The 20,060-nt window shown below is 54.0% G+C and overlaps 1 long non-coding RNA gene across 1 annotated transcript; it reads right to left on the bottom strand.

The window, feature by feature from the left end:
- Positions 1–13: 13 nt before the first annotated feature.
- LOC119096439 (uncharacterized) lies at positions 14–18,774 on the bottom strand. The gene is made up of 3 exons (XR_005094064.1): positions 18,662–18,774; positions 3,442–3,599; positions 14–51 (listed from the first exon to the last, which is right to left on the bottom strand). It is a non-coding gene; the product is annotated as an uncharacterized LOC119096439 (long non-coding RNA).
- Between the last annotated feature and the right edge of the window lie 1,286 nt (positions 18,775–20,060).

The raw sequence follows: 20,060 nt of genomic DNA, 5'->3' as shown, positions 1-20,060 counted from the left end.
CCGCTGCAGCATCGGCGCCGACGACACGGCCGCCGTCTGCGGCGACGACGCCTGCGAGCGGGCAGAGCGTCAGAGCGTGGACACCGGACCGACGGAGGCTGGCCTGGCCGAGTGGCCGGCGGAGCGTGCAGGTGTCGTCTCAAATCAAATCGCAGACGCAGTGGATTGACGAGGCGCCACGCGAGACCGGCTTCCGTGTAATAGGACGGATTCCCCTGACAAGGGTGAGTGGGAGGGGGGGGGGGAGGGGGTGAGGGCATTAACCATCGACGGCCAAATTAATGCATGGTTTGAAAAGATCCCTTGGAATTTTCCGACTGGCAGGTGGAACCACACTTAGCCCGCCGTTTTCACCCCGCCACCCCGCCCCGACCGAGACCCATTCGATTAAACAATTCATGCGGCGACTTTGTTTCGATGGCAATGAAGTTGATTTCACCACGACCGGAAACCCATTCGAGCAAACAATTCATGAGGCGACTTTGTTTCCATGGCAATGAGGTTGATCACCCGTTGAACATCCAGCGTGGGTGGCATGGTGCAAACTGGCTGGGTTGAAACAAGATATGCGTATTTGGGAATTATATTTTGGGGAAATACATAAAAATGCCAGAAACCTCCAGATCACATAAAAAATAAGGACATTGAAAATGGGCGGCCAAGCAAAAAAAAAAAAATGTCACAAATGTGTGAAGAAATTACCATATCTGGATCTCCCCCGACAAAGGTTTTTATCGGCACTAGTTGCTTAAGAGCAATTGTGTTATGCTTATTTCGACAACGCCCAACGACAGACCAATGACGCCCATGGAATCTGCAAGATCTAGACCTGGTGCACTCGACGAGCAGCAGGATGTTGTGTAACCACATTTGAACAGCAGACACCAGCCACATTCCTCGTGTTCAACTGCTGGTGACAGAGGTGTAGTTTTGAAAAATACATTGGGGGGGGGGGCACGAAAAATGACTCATGGCCTCAAAACAGAGAAAAAATTCCCCGTATCTGACCCATTTTCTTTTCCAGGTTAGAAAGCTTCAGCCCCCCCCGCCCCCAAATAAGTAGAAAGCTACACTCCGGGTGGGCGAGATAATCCGGGGGATAAAGCAGACTTTCTGAGGCTTGTTAATGTACAGACTCGCACAAGGTCGGGCTGACCATCTCCCTCGTGCGGTTAGCGCGACAAGGAGACGCCTGGCCACACTAACGCCTCATCTAAACGTGCCACTGTTCTCCAGTGACGTCACAGAGCGGCAGCCGTCCGTGACATGTTTATTTGTGTTCTGCAGCTGCAAGCGCCCAGGGAGCGACCCGGGTCTATTGGCCTGTCCTTGGAGTCGCCGGGTTCATTAGATGTCTATTGGGGGCGCTGAGCAGACCGATGCTGAGGCCGAGTTTCAGCCTCGGTTCCCATAATGAAAAGCATTGAGCATAAGAATACCCCTGTTCAATCCTCACCCAAGCACGAAAGCCGAGCCACACAGCAGCGGTGACGCAATATGAGCAAAACTACACGACACAGCTAGGGCGGACCAGATTTCACAAACGGAAGGAAAGTATGGAGGAAAGGAAAATGGGGTTCATTTCACCTTCCGTACCAGCGGGAAGTCCTTCCGTTCAAGCGGACAGTGCTTGCGTGCGCAAGGGTATGGTGCTCCGCAACGATGGGTGCCCACTAGTCAAAACTCTGTTATTTTCTAGGACTTTCCTGACAAGGCCATTAAACCTACAATCCCACAAAGACATTCTGCTGTTAATATCATAAGTCTGGAGTACACTCAAACTGTTATGCACCCTGAATGATTTGGGAGCCCTGGCCAACGTATCGGAGTTCAGCAACCTTCCTTCACGGCGAGACGGCCAAAACGCTATCCTGGTGGCCGCCAGTCGTCACAAATGTATCCCACTCAACTAATAACATGCAGCTCTGAATGCGAACAGCGTAGACGGACCAGCGCAAGACGTTTAAGAGGAGGCGGATCCTCGCTCACAAGCTGTTCATGCCCTCACCATCAACGGCTTGCACCTTCAACTGTAATACATGCCCGCCATGTGTCGTCACAGTAACAACGTAGCCTATTTTTTCCAATGGCCGCAACATTAATGGCACTGCAAATCGTATTCCCAAGGCGTGCGTCCGTTAACACTACACTTGAGGTTATGAAGCGGATATTCGAATGGGCTGTAGAGCAATTCCCTGGTTGACGAAAAGTATTGCAGACGCCCTCAAACGCATGGAAATCGCCACGGCTCACGAAAGCTGGTTCCAGGCGTCAACAGAAGCTACTTGCCTGTGATCGTGGATTCTCGATCGACCGTTAGCGCGATGATACTCACCAAACAACTTTTCTAAAGCTCTACATACCAGCGTGAGAAGAGGATTGATATATCAGAAAATAGCTGTTCATCCGCATGAAATACCAAACACCTGAAATATGGCCATTTGTATGTTGCGTGCAGCCCTAACGCTATGGCTAAAACGCTAACATAATGAAATAATTACTTTGGGACTCGTCTTTCACTGGGCCGATCTTAAAGACAATGCTCCACATTAAAAGATATTGTAGAAAGTATCAAATGAAATTAAAATAAGCTCACTGATTACAATCGATATACTTAAACTTATAACATCTCCACGATTACATTTTTTGTTCTTGATGGCCGCATACCCAATATAGTGGCAGGATTTCAATGACGTCATCATAACGGCATGGATGCCTAGGTGACCTTCAAATAGTCCCCCCAAAACGGTCTGCACATCTTTGCGGGCGCGTGGTCCAGAAACCAGAGGGGTCTAGATGTTAAGAAGGGCAGGGCTGTGAACTGCACCCAATGATTTTCAAGATGGCGATTTCAGTTCAAAACCCCACACGAGTGTGGAGCTCCTCCACACTCCTTTAATTTAAAAGCTGCAGAGCTCTTACAGTCAAAAGGAATTGTGAGACTTAACTACAGTTTTACACCACAATGTGTGGAGAGAGGAGGAGCCCATTTCCTCGTTATTAACTTGTACATTATTTCTCGTAATTTCTCGTTAGTTAACCAATAATCAAGTGCTGGCAGTGACGGTGTCAGCGTGGAGACATGCTACCCGGCAGTGAGTGCAATGGGAGCCGGAACCTGCCCCGGTGTAGGCCGATCATTGCTAGTTCTAGGTACAGATCTGGGCCAATTCACCTAAGCTGGCGCCGGTCCGGCGCCGGCACTCGGTTTTCATATCACTCATCTCAAGCTCCGGCTTCCTGCCATTCGCCGCAACTGTGAATGGCAGACGCAAGCGGGTGAATATAGAACCAAGGGGCAGGCGCGAAGGCAGCGTTTCTCTACCTGTGGCTGAGACTTTTTCGGCTCCGGCTTCCTGCCACTCGCCCTGACTGTGACTGGCAGACGCGAGCGGGTGAATATAGAACCAAGGAGCAGGCTCAGGGGCAGCGTTTCTCTACCTGTGGCTGGGGCTTTTTCGGCTTGGGTGGCACCACGGGCGCCACCTTGCGGTTAGCGCTGGCCGTGTACTGGTGCGGTGTCTGGTTGCTGATCTGCAGCTGGCTCAACGCGCTGTCCAGGTTAAACATGCCGCCACTCATGGTCGCTGTGGCCGCCTCTGAAACAGGCCGCAGTTCAGTTACCACACGCAGGCACAGCGGACGGCGTTCGGGTCAGGCACACATAGGGGCAGCCTCAGACAGCGGGACACAAACGCGACGGGCAGTTCGCAGTCCACAAGCCCGGCCTGCTCGCGGAATGGCAAAAACTATATCTATCTATGAAAAGAGATGACGAAAAAGGCATCAATTCTGAGGAATGTTGCAATTTTAGTTGCAAATGGCGTTTGGTGCGCGACGGGCTCATGGCAAATACATTTTACTTGGACACTGGGACCATTATGCTACGTGAGCACGTGGGTCAAGCAGGTGCATAAAACTTGCTGGCTCTCAAATCAGGTCAGGTACGCTTTCGTCACATCGCGAAACACATACGCTTTAAGCCCAATTTCAGACAACTCTTCGTGACTTGCACCCAACCTGGTGCACTATCTGTGTTTGGATCCCCACCGCCCTGACGTTCTGGAACTGGAGACGCACGTTTGGATCCCCACCGCCCTGACGTTCTGGAGCAGGAGACGCACGTTTGGATCCCCACCGCCCTGACGTTCTGGAACAGGAGACGCGTGTTTGGATTCCCACCGCCCTGACGTTCTGGAACAGCAGACACCGTTTGGATCCCCACCGCCCTGACGTTTCTGGAACAGGAGACGCACGTTTGGATCCCCACCGCCTGACGTTCTGGAACAGGAGACACGCGTTTGGATCCCCACCGCCCTGACGTTCTGGAACAGGAGACGCACGTTTGGATCCCCACCGTCCTGACGTTTCTGGAACAGGAGACGCACGTTTGGATCCCCACCGCCCTGACGGTCTGGAACAGGAGACGCACGTTTGGATCGCCACCGCCCTGACGTTCTGGAACAGGAGACGCACGTTTGGATCCCTACCGCCCTGACGTTCTGAAACAGGAGACGCACGTTTGGATCCCCACCGTCCTGACGTTCTGGAACAGGAGACGCACATTTGGATCCCCACCGCCCTGACGTTCTGGAACAGGAGACGCACGCTTGGATCCCCACCGCCCTGACGTTCTGGAACAGGAGACGCACGTTGGATCCACACCGCCCTGACGGTCTGGAGCAGGAGACGCACGTTTGGATCCCCACCGCCCTGACGTTCTGGAACAGGAGACGCGTGTTTGGATCCCCACCGCCCTGACGTTCTGGAACAGGAGACGCACGTTTGGATCCCCACCGTCCTGACGTTCTGGAACAGGAGACGCACGTTTGGATCCCCACCGCCCTGACGGTCTGGAATAGGAGACGCACGTTTGGATCGCCACCGCCCTGACGTTCTGGAACAGGAGACGCACGTTTGGATCCCCACCGCCCTGACGGTCTGGAACAGGAGACGCACGTTTGGATCCCTACCGCCCTGACGTTCTGAAACGGGAGACGCACGTTTGGATCCCCACCGTCCTGACGTTCTGGAACAGGAGACGCACGTTTGGATCCCCACCGCCCTGACGTTCTGGAACAGGAGACGCACGTTTGGATCCCCACCGCCCTGACGTTCTGGAACAGGAGACGCACGTTGGATCCCCACCGCCCTGACGGTCTGGAGCAGGAGACGCACGTTTGGATCCCCACCGCCCTGACGTTCTGGAACAGGAGACGCGTGTTTGGATCCCCACCGCCCTGACGTTCTGGAACAGGAGACGCGTGTTTGGATCCCCACCGCCCGGACGTTCTGGAACACGAGACGCGCGTTTGAATCCCTACTGCCCTGACGGTCTGGAGCAGGAAACGAGCGCACTGCCAATGCAGTCTTGGAATTTCGCTTTACATATCCCTTAGTGCTGCGGTGCCTCGTGTTAAGAGCACACAGAATGCCGCAAACGACACTGGTTATACCGTAATAACGTGGACGGTGGCACGAGCCTTGAATAACTGATGCGCAATCTCGGGCTTCCATTAAATCACCGCAGGCATGAGAAGACTAAGGGGTTCCTAGCTAAGACGCTGGTCTACTAGGAAGACGCGAAGAGCGCACCTGGACGGAAACGAGTAAAAGCCAGCTTATTCATTTGCAATTAAACATGCTTTTAGTGTGAGTGATCGCAAACGAATTTCACCATAGATGAAATTAGAAAAGCGAACCCACTTGTCGATAAATATCACTGAGTTACTTCATCATCGTTCGCGACTGCGGGAAACTAAATGGCAAAATGTGTCAGTTTACCATTTTCCAGAAAAAAACAACATCGGCCCTAACACCCAGATGATTTCAGGTGGGGCTCTGCTAGATAATAAAGGTGCCGAACGCCTTGAATTCCTCGAACACCCGCTCGCAGTCGAGAAGCAAAGAAGCATACGGAATGCATTCCAGTCTGCGGACGGCGCCAGACACCGTTGTACCGTCCCACCGACGCCGTCACCGGATGCGCGTTAATGTTGTTCACAGGATCACAGCCAGCAGCCTAGCCAATGGGGTACGCATTCCCCGCATGGCAGCGGCCGCGGGCTCCGTCGTAAAGCCAGAGGTCAGCGAGAGCGCAATAGCAAAGAGCCCCACCCAAATTGTGACATTCCATGGCGATCCAGAGTGGTATAAGGACCTAATGAAAGGAACGCCCATCCATTGTGTACATGCGCCTTGTGTCCGCTAGACTTGGCGACATATCATCACGTGAGACGCCGTAATTCGGGCAGCATTCAATTTAATGGCTAGGGCGAAGAAAGCCGCAGCATTCACTTACAGAAGATCGACCTCATGCTGACTCCAGTCGGGAATTGATGACTATAGATGCTCATCTCTTCAGCATCACAACTAGGCAAGGCACGTACGCAAACACACAAACCCGGGTCACTGTTGTGGGGCAGGATGGAGCGTCGACGTTCCATCCGAGGAGATGGGCTAATCCAGATGCAGACCCAAGCCAAGCATGTGTCCAAACGAGACGTCCCTTGATTAGACAACACGCATACCACAACGTTGTTGACTTATTACCTTCCAAGCACCACAGGCCAGGCATACACTACCACGGTCGACACAACTAGGATGATCCTCCCGACCAACCGACCGTCGACATTAAGAGTCCAGCAGCCGGCTCCGTCCAGAAGGAAGCAGACTGCTATGCCCTGAAGTGACAGTTTAACCCGTGTTCGCAGTCTGCTCTGTCCAGTAGTCCACAGTCTGCTCCGTCCAGAACCCCGCAGTCTGACCGCCTGCGTGCCAGCTGTCTCCTGATGCCCGAAAGCTTGCAGTGCATCCCAGCATTGCGTTGGCAGCCCGTTCCGCCAGTGCGCCAGGAGCCCGCCAATAAGCTGCGTCCAAACGCCCGATTCAGGCTACATGAGATGATTGTTTCTGAGCATTTGAGCCGGCAACACTCATGGGGCACGGACAATGCATAGCGCAAGTCCGCGTCCTCCCCCTCCCCAATGCTCCGCTGCTCCAGCTGAGTAATCAGCGCTGAGGCTGAGGCCAGACACCGCAACAAAACCAGTTCACAGCTGGCTCGGGCCCGCCGGCCGATGAGTCAGCCCGAGACCTATGCACGCTTCCACGTGGTGTCAGCCATTGGCCAAGCTCAGATAAACATCACGCTGCGGCAGCGCACTTCCTCTCTCGCGCGCCGAGAATGGGGTGAAGGCCCCCCGCTTAGAAAGCCTCCGGTGAAGTGTGGCGATGTTTTTGACCCGGCCAAAAACCGCCTCGCACGCCGCACTCGGCCAGGGCCAATGGCGCGGCACCGGCAGCTGTCGCGCCAGTAGGTCGACCACTGACGTCACCAGAAGCAGTTTTTGTCGGGCGGGGATGGTGACGGGATGGGCTTGGTGGCTGGTCCGAGTTGCGGACAGATTGCAGTTGGTGACGGGCAGGGTTAGTGAGGGGTCTGGGGTGGTGAAAGGTCGGGCTTGGTGAGGCGTCGGCTTTGGTAACGGGTCGCGGATGTTCACGAATTTGGGTTTGCGTCGAGCGGGATTTGGTGATGTCGAAACAGCTGACGGATCCGGGCTGGTGACAGGCGGTGACCAGTGACGGATGGTGGCTGGTGGCAGATATCTTTGCCAGTCTGGTACTTTGAAATGCAATTAAGTACACAAGTGGAGCATTAACACGCTTAGAGCGTGTCCAACTACGCAAGTGCCAGCCACTGCTTCTGACCAATTGGCTGTCAGCCGGCCGCGACGGTGGCGGCTCTCGTCAGCCACGGCAGCCACACGCCGCTCCCGCCGCCACCACTCGCGACCCAATCACAGCACACAAAACCGGCCCTGTCCCAGCGTCCGCAGCCGTCACGCGCGCGCGTGACGCACCGTCACGCGGGGCGGCAGCGCCGGCCGTCAGGGGACAGCATGACGGGACAGAGCCGGGTGCCGGGCGTGACCTCAGCACCCAGCCCCCCCCCCCCCCCCCTCGCCGGGCGGCGGAGGGACAGAGCGGGTCGGTGCGGGCTGCCCGGACCGGGCAGACTCCTCCTCCGTCGCCCCTGAGCTGCTAGATCAGGGGCAGTTGCTCCTCATCCGCATCAGAGCTGGGCTAGGCACTTCCGTCGCGTGCAAACGCCACCTCAGCGGCGCCGGCTGGACCCCGCAGACCACCCGCGTCGGTGACGTCACGGCCGGATGTCCCTCGCCGTCATTGGTGGCGACCCTCGGCATCCAGCGAACAACGCATGCTGATGATTATTGGGGTGCATAGCTCGCTGACAGCTGGTGCTAAGTTGCGTTCATTTAGCCCTAGAACAACGGACAAGGACTGGCTGGTGCAAGGAGGACTGCATGATGGCCACACAGAGGGCTGGATGGTCGTCACATAGCCTGGGGCCAACGGGGACCAAGCCTGAGGTGTCGATTTGTATTCCTCTGTGAGGGGCGGTATCGCTCTCGCCCCTCCCCCTCCCCAATGCAGATTTGAGCACTTAATGAGCCCTTAATGCACGTAATGTTGCGCTGAATCCTCACTATTTGTTGCTAGAACATTGCAAAATTGAGTAAAATATGTTTCTACATAAACACGACGGACGGACAGGCCGGACAGGAGCCATGGAGCCAGTGGAACTAGGACGGACGGACGGGACCGGAGCCATGGAACCAGCGGAACCAGGACGGACAAATGGGACCGAAGCCATGGAACCAGCAGAATCCGGACGAACGGACGGGGCCGAAGCCATGGAGCCAGCAGAACTACGAGGGACAGGCCAGACCGAACTCATGGAGGCAACGGCGTCACCTAGCAATGTCCCCCGAACTTGGTCAATGCACATCATTAGCATACCTGAGAGCGACAATCCGGCGCCACTCACCCTCTAAGGAGCCTGCTTGGAAAACAACAGCACTGCGCGGCTACTGGCTCCCAGCTTAGGGCCCTGCTCAATCTAGTGAAGTAGCTTTCACTGTGGCATGCGTGTCGTGTCGTGTGAATGTTCCGGCCGACCGACGACGCCCACGAAAGCTTGGCGGCCGCACTGGCCGCTGACAACGGACGGCTAAGTGCAACACTTCCACGGGACCTGGCACGCTCGCGGAGAACTTCCACCGCTCGCACAGCGGGGCAGCCGAACCACTGCGCCCTGCCCCGTCCCGCATCCTAATCCGGGGCGGACGGCAACCGCGTGCGTGACGTCACCGACCGCGTGACGAATGGCCGCGTTCACAGGAACCGCGTCGGCGCGGGCCCCGGACGCGCAGAGCGACATATGACGTCACAGCATCCGGCGGCGGCGAAGCCGACTTCCTTACACCACGGCAGACAAGGCGGCCCGGTGACCCGGTGGAAAAGAATGGACGACCACTGCAGTAATCCAAGTACCCGAGCATTTCACTTTAAGATACGACCAACGTCCAAACTGGTGGCGAGGTGACTCTGGAACCGGCCACCGCCCTGGCAGGGAGCTAGGCGCTCCCAACATCAGCCCTGACTGCGGCGGCTGTCCGCCAGCACACGGCCCACACGCGGCCCACGTGGAGAGACTGTCCCCGGCGCCGCGAGTCGGAACAAAGCCGGGCGGACAGAGCGTGCGGCCGGCGCCGGCAGCGGAGCCCGGCAGGACGGGCCGGTCGGCGGCCGGCCCCGCCCGCTGGTCCGGTCAACCCCGAGCACTGACCCGCCGACGGGCGCGCTGCGGCGCTGCGGCAGTCCGCGCCGGCCGCCGGTGACTGGTGCTGACACCGATGGTGCCGACCGCTAATGGTTCGCCGCTGCGGCGCTGCGGCAGTCCGCGCCGGCCGCCGGTGACTGGTGCTGACACCGATGGTTCCGACCGCTAATGGTTCGCCGCTAGGCGCTGCGGCGGTCCGCGCCGGCCGCCGGCGACTGGTGCTGACGCCGATGGTGCCGACCGCTAATGGTTCACCACTGCGGTGACCCCGCGTCATCACTTCCGCTTATCCCCGCGCGGCGGTCGTGGCAGTATAAAAACGGGGGCTTGAATACCGGGTTGGGCGCGGAGGGAGGCTGCGGGCGTCGAGCGGTGAGATCTGGTCCTAATATCCGGATATCGACCAGGTGAGAGACGAACCCGATCGGCGAAATTCAGACGAGGTAGATCAGTCACCTCCTCCCGACTGCGCTAAGATGTCAACAGCCGAGGACATATAGCGGAACGATCCACGCACGTAGCACGTGCGGGTGCTAGCTGCAAGGGAAACGCACTCCTGTACACCGTTGTCAAGGTGGGCGTGAACTTTGCGCCTGGGACTACTCTTTCGACGCTGCCGAGCGCTGCCGAGGCCGCAAATCGGACAGGCGGCGAATACCTGTATACAAAACGGCCTAAAAAGAGTGATCCAATCGAGCACACATTGGAATCAATAGGGACGGGACTGCTAAAAGCTGCGCCCTGGCCTTCGGACGCCACCGTCAAAACAACCCGGCCCCGATCCCACGCAGAGGGGGGCACACGGCCCTGTCACGCGCGCCCGGAGACAACAGCGGTCACGAGCCGCCGAGGGCGGGGGGGGGGGGCGCCGCTCTGCCCCGGGTCGGCACGCGGCCGCCCGGCGACGTGGCCGACGTGTGGGCGACGGGTCGGCCGCCGATGATGTCACGGATCGACCGGGCTCGAGCACGCCGCAGCGGGGCCCGCCATCAGCGGGTCAGCAGTAGGGCGGCGCAATGGGGCGCCAGTCCGCACCCTGTCGGTCGCGCGGCGCCCCGTGTAGTTGGTGTTTTGTCGGCGGGCGCGGAGCCTGGTGTGTGCTGTACGACGCCTGCATGCTCCAGAGACGATGTCATACTTGCCTATGTTCCCCCCGTTTCTCAGCTACATCGCTTTAAAAAATCATCCTCCGAGGCTTTCCAATCGATCACCTGTCTCGCACTCTCGCTTGTTGTGACCCATTAGCGCACAGGGACGAGCGAGCCGTTGTAAGCGCGGGCCGCTTTGTTGCACTGTCGGTGAAGTGCAGGCTAAGCCACCAGCGGCGCTCGCGTGTCGTGACATTGGGCGAGAACCGCGGCCTTGGCGTCGGCCCGCTGTAGCCGGCTTTACCGAGCGGCGTGGCCTGGTTTCGCTGTTGACGAACCGCGTTCATGTGTTGTGGCCGGGTGAGTTACAACAGCGCAAGGGCGGTGTGAGCAGTGCAGACGGCGATGTGAGCTACAACAGGGCAAGCGGCGGTGTGAGCTACAACAGCGCAAGCGGCGGTGTGAGCTACAACAGAGCAAGCGGCGGTGTGAGCTACAACAGAGCAAGCGGTGGTGTGAGCTACAACAGAGCAAGCGGAGGTGTGAGCTACAACAGAGCAAGCGGAGGTGTGAGCTACAACAGTGCAAGCGGCGGTGTGAGCTACAACAGAGCAAGCGGAGGTGTGAGCTATAGCAATGCAAGTGACGGTGCACAGGCTGAGTGCTGTGTGGCGCCTACTGAGCAGAGCATTCCCACGGACTCCTGGATCTGCAGATTGTGCCGCGCTGTCCGCGTCACCGCGTGCGTCCCGGGCTGAAATGGTATAATTTCCTTTCCCACCAAGCGCGCTGACGCCAGGCGTGTTTAGTGACTCAGAGCCAACAGGCATGCGTTTTTTTGGGCCCGCGGTTGCGTGGCGGGTCAGTTTGCCGACGCCGAGCCCGGTGTGTCAGCTGCGGCGCTTGCCCCGGTCCGTCACGCGACCGGTCGGCCCTGGCCGGCTCCCAATGTTGACCGTGTCTGTGTGATCGCGACCACCGCGCGCGGACTCTGACCTCGTCCGAGTCTGCCCAGGTGTGAGTCAGCCGGGGTATCTTATCGCCAGCCGCTGGGCAGACAACACGCGGACAGGCCCGGGTGTGTCTGCTCACCAGCGCTGGTGTCAGCAACACATGGCCACGGCCAGTAGACGCGGGCATCGCAGTACTGCGGTCAGGCAGCGCCAGGAAGAAGCAAGTGCTAAGCCGCTCCGAAAAAAACCCAGCCTTTGACCGCTCCAGACAGTCAGATTACTTACAAGTGCTCACGACACAAACTTGATGTAAGACAACTCCAGACAGAAACAGGACACCTGCCGTAAAACAGACCCCGGCAGACTCAGCCAAAACTGTCTTGCGTGACACGGAAGCTATTATGGCACGTTGCCGCGGAGCAAACGCTCCGCATTAATGAACTTTGCCAAGCAGGTGCCACTGTTTCTTACCCTTTTCTGCCATCCTTGTGCGTTCCAGATATTTTTTTGCGAGCTAACGAACTAAGCTGTCCTGTGCCCCAGTCGGTAGGCGTCGTGATTCTCTACCACCCACGTTCAGAACGCATGCCAACAAGTCATGCGCCTCGTTTTTGACGTTCATCTGGTAACCAGCCAAGAGCCAGTTTAAAACAAGAATTCGTGTTGTGGTATTGCGGGGCACGTCAAAAACTCCAGGCCAAAATTATTCGTTGAGCATGCACTACGAGGAGTTAAAGCCACCATTGCAAAGCATTGTGAGATATTCATACAGAAGTGTAACAGCCAATGGCTGGATTCAGGTGTCTACGAAGAGCTGTCCAATCTCATGCACTTATGTGGCAGGAACCAGCTGGTACCACAGCGCCTTATGTAGCAGGAACCAGTTGGTACCACAGCGCCTTATGTAGCAGGAACCAGCTGGTACCGCAGCGTCTTATGCAGCAGGAACCAGCTGGTACCACAGCGCCTTATGTAGCAGGAACCAGCTGATACCACAGCGTATTATGTCGTGACTGTCTCAACGGTGCAAAAACACGCACCAGGAAACCGGGTGGGTATCGTTGAGAAAAGTCGACGTGGCAAAGCTATTGGAGCGAGGGTCTCGCGTTGAGCGATTGTTAAAATTGTCAACATTTCACCAAACATTCGTGCTCGCGACCCCGAGCCCGTCCCTACCACATTCTCCAGACCTAGCCGGGGCGTGAGAATATCTGAGGGGGGCCCATTTCTGATCATCGTTTACGGACGATGATCGGAACTGGGCGTCTGAGAAAAATGCCCCTATAAAAGCTCGTGCACTGACATGACACGATATGGTACTTGAAACGAACAGTAATACCACATATTTACACAAGCTTATACAGAGCAGCTTATCTACCACATAAAGCACTTCTGCATGACAGCTTCAGACAGGTGTCATCCATACGAAAGCTTCGGATGGAGAAGCAATGCATGACAGTTCAGGACGGCAAACTGCTGTTGCCGATCCTCATATATATATATATATATATATATATATATATATATATATATATATATTCATTGGTATGAATACCAATATACCAACCATTTCGGTTTAAAACAATGACACAAACAACTTTAAAATACTACAAACGTACATGCAACGATAACAGATCGCCTCCTCCCCCAATTTTACAGTTACAGGCATAATTCATTTTATCACAATCAGTGCCATACCAGTGTCATATCAGGCCAAAAAATACTCACACGTTCAGTGTAATGCATAATGGTTTCAAACACGCACAAACTAGTTGAGACTGCCACACATGCGCAAGCAATGGCACACGAACAATCCCCATTTATACAGATATATTTCATATTACTGTAATTTCTAACGCATAAAATGAAGCCATGCTATTTAGCGCCGGACGTTTCGTAAAAATGTGCAAAAACACTAAGATTCTCAAATCAAGCAAGGAACATGTGCTGCTCAAGTTACTAGAATTACAAGCCAAAGCGGGAGTGTCCCATGTAAATTGATGTTCCCGTGTGGGGGAGAGGTCAGGTTTTGCCGGAAATTTCCGGTCCGGATAGATTTCTCCAAATGCTGCTGAATGCGATTGTGCGATCTCCGAGGGGTGAAACCATGTAGGACGGCCCACACGAGGCACGGAAAAATCGTAGACAATAGTCACTTAGCAGCATTTAGGTACTCTTCCCCTATGTTTGAATGCGGGATCTACTGAAAGCGAATTCACCAAAACAACCCTAGGATTTAAAAACGAATAAAATTTCGATACCAGGCTGATGAACTCACGTTTTTTACTTTCAGAATCTGAGCCAAAGTACCGCAGAATAAAACGTTTTTGTCTTTAGTTTATGAACATCAAACGGCCTGGACAAGGAAATGCGCCTAGAATCGGGGAACCAACTTAAGGGGAGACCGTTGTTTTTTATGGGGAGGCCGTTGTTTCGGAAATAACCCTTTAAATATTCGATTTCAGCCTGGAAGTATTGATAAGCAGAGTTGATAAAATGCTCTAAAGATGGCCGTCCATACGGAACTAAGCTGGAATGAATCCGGAACAAAACTGAAAGATACTCGTACCCAGGCACGTAAAAGTAGGTTTTCGGCACACCGAAGTGCGTAGACAATCACCTTCCTTGCGGATGAGGATGTCCAGAAGTAATATTTTGCCGTCTGATTCCTCTTCCATCGTAAATATAATGTTTGGATGCTTCCATTTCAAGAAATCACGGGATAAAACAGCTTGAGACATATCCTTCAAAAAGGAAAGCAATCATCGACATACCTACGATAAAAGGAGAGAACTCGGTCGGACAGGAACTAAGTCAGCGTTTTTCATAATGACACATAACAATATTACTGGACGTTGGACCCAAAGGCAGACCCATACTCACTCTCTCCGTCTATCAAACTTACCATTGAAAACGAAAACGAGTTATTTACAGCAAGCTCAAGGAGAGGTGAAATATTTAATGGTTATTCCTATCACCTCAGCGGTGGTCGAAAACAAGCACCAACACAAATGTCGATGGTCTCTTTTTAAGGAATGCTAATGAATGAACTAACTACATTGCGACTAGCCATGGATGTGCCACCATATAATTCTACGCCTACTACTTTATTCGAGAACTCATAAGAGCTCCTTATAGCGCACGCATTTCTTGGGAAAGGGTTAAGCACAGTAACCAGGAATTCAGCGGAGTTATAATCTGGAGTGCTACAAGCGGAGAAAATAAGTCGAAGAGGTGCTAACGCCTCGTGGATCTTCGGAAAAACGTACAGAATATCTAGCGTACTTCCAGATACAAACAGGTATTTGCACGCTCCATCCATTAGCATGCCTACGGAATTCAGTTTGGACAAAAGCCTTCTGATTACTTCTATCCCTGTCTGGTTTTCAAATGGCAATGTTCTTGTCAAACGCAAATTGTCTAAGAAGAGAAAGGTCACGACGCAAAAAAATGGGGGAGAGCCATGCAAGATAGATACCATACGAAAACATTCATTTACATGTGGCACCCCAGTTTTGGCTTCCAGTGTTAGTGTTTTGTATGGGACATATCGTCCACTCGATTTGAGAATCCTTGAGTCTTTAAGCATTTTTTAAGAAACTCCAGCGCTAAATAGCACTACTTCATCCCATCCATTAGCAATTGTGATAAAATAAAATATGTCCGTAAAGTTGGGGTTGTTCGTGTGTCAATGTATGAGCACGTGTGGATCTTCAACTTGCCTGTGCATGTTTTAAACCATAGTGGCTTACAATAAAAGTGCGTGTTCTTTTGTCTGACAACGCAGCCGTTGTTCTGTGAAACGCGTTGCAAGCAATGTAAGACGCATAAGTTGATCAGCATATGCTGCTATGAGTCACTTCTTAGTGAGGTAACTTTATATATGCATGTATACACACACACACACGCATATATATATATATATATATATATATAAATGAATTCATCAGAATGTACACGAACCTCATGTGGTGACGCGTTTTAGTTTATTTAAAACTGTCGCAGTGTGGGTAAACAATCATTTCTACTTGCCACAGGAAAAAATAAAGATCGACACCTGTGCATTGAAGGTGGGAGAGCCTCCGCCCTGGATACTTCACACATTTTGTGCAATAGGTTTCGGTTCTTACGTTGAGTCTCCCTTGAAGGCGTGATGTTCCCTGTAATATAATGTAATATACTAAGCCCCCAGTAATCCCAATACACGCTCTCTCTTTGAGCCTGCCAAACACCACATGTTTTGTTCCAAGAGAAGGTGAACTGACACGCTGGAAACATCACACCTCGAAGGGGGCTCGATGTTAAAAACATAATGTAATGTCAAAAACGTGTTTAAGGAGTACCCTGAAGAAGGCTGCCCCACAGCCAATGGACATGTGGCGATTGTCATTCTCACTGCATGAAGTGGAAACAACTGAGAACATGTTCGTAAAACAGCTTCCGACGGAAGGCTATATGACAACATGGCTCCAGACAGAAAGCTACCGCCTGATATATTACAAGAGAAGCCGACAACGCTGCCACAAACATCATCCTATGGTCAGACAGCTTCAAATGCATCTAGAATCAATGCAATGCACGCCAGTGGAGTCTTGCACGCCAAAGTCTTATTTGGCACCAAGATTCCGCCAACTATGCATGCAACTATGCTACATCTCTGTCAGAGATTGACAATCTAAGTGTAGTTATTTGGCATCACCACCTGCAATTGAAACTGACACATCGCGCCGGTTTGTGGTGTCGATACGAGTGAGCAAGGTGCCCGATTTAAAGATCTGAACGTTAATTGAAAGCTTAGTTTTGCTTGGCATCCCGTGGAGAGAGGAGCATGAATAGTTCCTTGCCATGCATCTGGCTGGATAACCAGGTCCGTTTCAGAGCATGCGCTGCCCCAGGGGGGCTCACTGTCGTGCCGTCTGATCTGTGAGACGACAGATCAGGTCAGAACAGATCTATCACTGTCGGTCCGCCACTGTCGTCTGATCAGTGAGACAACAGATCAGGTCAGAGCAGATCTGTCACTGTCGATCCGCCACCGTCGTCTGATCTGTGAGACAGCATATCAGGTCAGAGCAAATCTGTCACTGTCTGATCCGCCACTGTCGTCTGGTCTGTGAGACGACAGATCAGGTCAGAGCAGATCTGTCACTGTCGATCCGCCACTGCCGTCTGATCTATGAGACAACACATCAGGTCATAGCAGATCTGTCACTGCCGATCCGCCACTGTCGTCTGATCTGTGAGACGACAGATCAGGTCAGAGCAGATCTATCACTGTCGATCCGCCACTGTCGTCTGATCTGTGAGACAACAGATCAGGTCAGAGCAGATCTGTCACTGTCTGATCCGTCACTCGCTGTTCACCCGTCACTGTCCATCAGTCGTCACACTCATAGAGGTGGGATAGGAATAGGAATAATAATCATAACACAAATTAAAATATAATAACAAATTGTGAGTGGCGCACCAGTTGCACAACTTCCTTCAAAACGGAATGAGGTTTAGTATATCTTCAGAAAAGAAAGTCCTCGCTCCGAGAAAGTTCTCGCTCCGGCAGCTCGGCCACACCCACTTCTCTCCGCTACAGCAGCTCGGCCACACTGACTTGTCTCCGCTACGACAGCTCAGCCACACCCACTTCTCCGCTACGGCACCTCAGTCACACCGACTACTCTCCGCATTCCGCGCGAGCGGTCACGCATCCGAGAGCAAACCAGGACAGCGGGCAAAGGGGAGCACACTGGATCGCTCATGTTGAACGAGCCACCTCGCTGTAGCCATCGCAAGCACGGGCTCCATCATCGACAAAGACCGGCGTTCGGACCCTGAGCGGACACCGCGGCTTGGAAGCTGGACAAATGTGGAAACCAACGGAGGGAAACAAATCACGGAGCACGGAGGCGGCTGGCAGGGCAGCACGAGGCAAGGGCGGGTCCACAAGAGAGAGAGAGAGAGAACGGCTCGCGCACAGCACGTCGGAACTGAGAACGTTCAGAGACGGACCGGTACGGTCAGGCCGTGAGCTACGAACTGCAAATGTTAGTCGTCACGGGCGCTGCGGTGAATGCTGTCGGGAAGCAGACTCACACTGGGCCAGGCGTAGAGTGGCCTAGTGTGTTGTCATAAATAACTGTCTTGTGACCAAACCAGTGTCCTAGCCCATAAAATGGTTTATCCCACACGCTTGCCTCAGTATTGCCTTCACCAGGAACGATTTCGGAACCGAGCTATCTATTATTAAACCGGAATCCGAGTCGATTCAAAGCAGTGCTGTGCTGGTCAGAGAAGGAGTCAAGATCGGCCCCATGCGCTGTGAGTCGAAATTGATGCCGCTGAAGCGGAACAAGAACATTCCCATGGGAGTTATGTTCCATCCTTGACTCGTTCTGCTCGAGAGGATGGTCGAGTCAAGATAAAAATGCACTAAGAGAGCGGCTGCCGCATGGCAAATCCAGCTCCGGGGCGGGTGCACGGGCGCAGCCCACCATCGACACCCCATTCAGGGGCCATGTTTGGGTTCGTGCCGAACAGACTGCTGATGAAATCTTGCATCAAATGTTCTCCGCTTCACGGGAATCGCTATAGAACCACGGACGCAGCAGCCGAAGACGTGGGCAAAGGTGTCGGGATCCGTTCCACTTGAGTCGGTTTGGGTTGGGCCTATCGCGCTGTACTGGAAGCATTGAGCGGATATGAAGACCGCCCTGGCCCACGCGACCCCGGGTTCGGCTCCTGCACCAATGCAAGGGACGGGCCTCGCCCTCCCAACGCAAACGCTGGACCTTCCACACCCCAACCGGCTGCCGCACAAGCGGACGTCAGCTGGCGATAGCGGCCCAGCACGCCGCCGTCCGGGCGTGCTCTGACGGCGAGCGGACGCACCCGACCCCGATAACGCTCAAATCCCGTCCGCTTCCTGTGTAGACTACGCCGCAACGGACACACGTGCTGCGCCAATCGGCGCCACTGACCTGCGTAGACTGCTATCAGCACCCACTGCTCCCGCTCGAGCGAGATCAGCTGCGCTGTAAAGTTCGCTCTGAGCACGAGCGGCGCCTCACCCCACCCCTCCAGCGATTCTCCACACGACTGCCGCCGGCCAGTCTCTGGCAGAGGTCAGCCGCACCATGTACAGCCTCTGACAATGCGCACACGGACCGTACCGTGATCGGGCTTCGCGGCCGGGCGGGCGGGGACGCGCACACCTGCGCTGATGAATAGCGAAGTCCGCCGTCAGACCCTGGCCGACACGATGGTCCACAGAGTCTGCTGAACCGCGGAAGCTTCCGCTGAATGTCTCGGGGCCCCGGCTGGCTGGGATCCTCCCTGGCAGCCAGCGGTGCCATGTTAAGGTGCGGCCGGAGGCTTGCGGGTCGCGATGTAGCGATTCAATCTGTGAGTCAACGAGGAGGCGAAAGGATCGTCTTTGAAACACGGACTAGTGGTCACGTCAGCCGGATCAAAACATACGCGCCTCGCTGATCGGTCACATCCGGTTAACGGGCGGGCGCGGGTGGAACGCTCAGATCGATACCTGAAAGATTACCGCTCAGCTCTCAGCACGGCACGGCGAACGCCCGCTTGGGAGCAGGGGTTAAGCATGGAGCCGAAAGGCAGGCGAGGCTAGACTGACAAGGATAAGAGCGAAAGCATGGAAACGGTCCTCAAAAACGTGTCAGCGGAACAAATGAAGCTGCACCGCTTTTGACGACGTGTAACAGCATAGCCGGCAGCCCAGTCATGCGGCCGCGGTGTCGTGCAAACGACGGAAGGCAGGGGGCTGCGCATTACGATCACCTCACTTTTTTTCGTGCAGATCACGTTTCTGATTCACTTATTTCAGAGTTTCTTCCAGCTATATTACAAGACTAGAATTGTGGGCTTCTTACAGCTAAAGCATTCCGCGAAAAGTCGACAGATCGAAGGTCAGTTTTATACCCTCATCTCTCAGACCTTGTTAAAATGGGTCACAGGGGTTGTTACCGGCGCTTAAGACTCTCGCGACATTTCAGGCCTTTCGGTTGAACCATGTCGGAGTTACATGCAGCCTTCGGCATTTTCGCGTCGTGTGGTTGAAGGGCCATGTTCGGCGGCAGTTTTTTACTACCATGAAAGAAAACCGCACAAAAGTATATGCCAAAATGATGCAATAATCTTACAAATCACGTATGCGTCGTGGTTGGAATAATGATTGCACTAGAAAATACCGGTTGTGGCATTATGAATAATTGTAATGTTTACAGAACCACTTTCCTACGCGATTTTGAACCTTTTCTCATTTGCATGTGAAAGAGCTTAGTTAGAACCCCTCATTCTTAAAAAGATGGCTGTCGGCTTGGAAGGCTTTGAAAACAAAGTCAAAATCCGGCC

This window comes from Pollicipes pollicipes, unplaced genomic scaffold (genome assembly GCF_011947565.3).
Source record: "Pollicipes pollicipes isolate AB1234 unplaced genomic scaffold, Ppol_2.1 Scaffold_4295;HRSCAF=5057_pilon_pilon_pilon, whole genome shotgun sequence".
NCBI lineage: Eukaryota > Metazoa > Arthropoda > Thecostraca > Pollicipedomorpha > Pollicipedidae > Pollicipes > Pollicipes pollicipes.
Note: the sequence above shows the minus strand (reverse complement) of the source record. Positions and strands in the feature narration are given on the sequence as shown.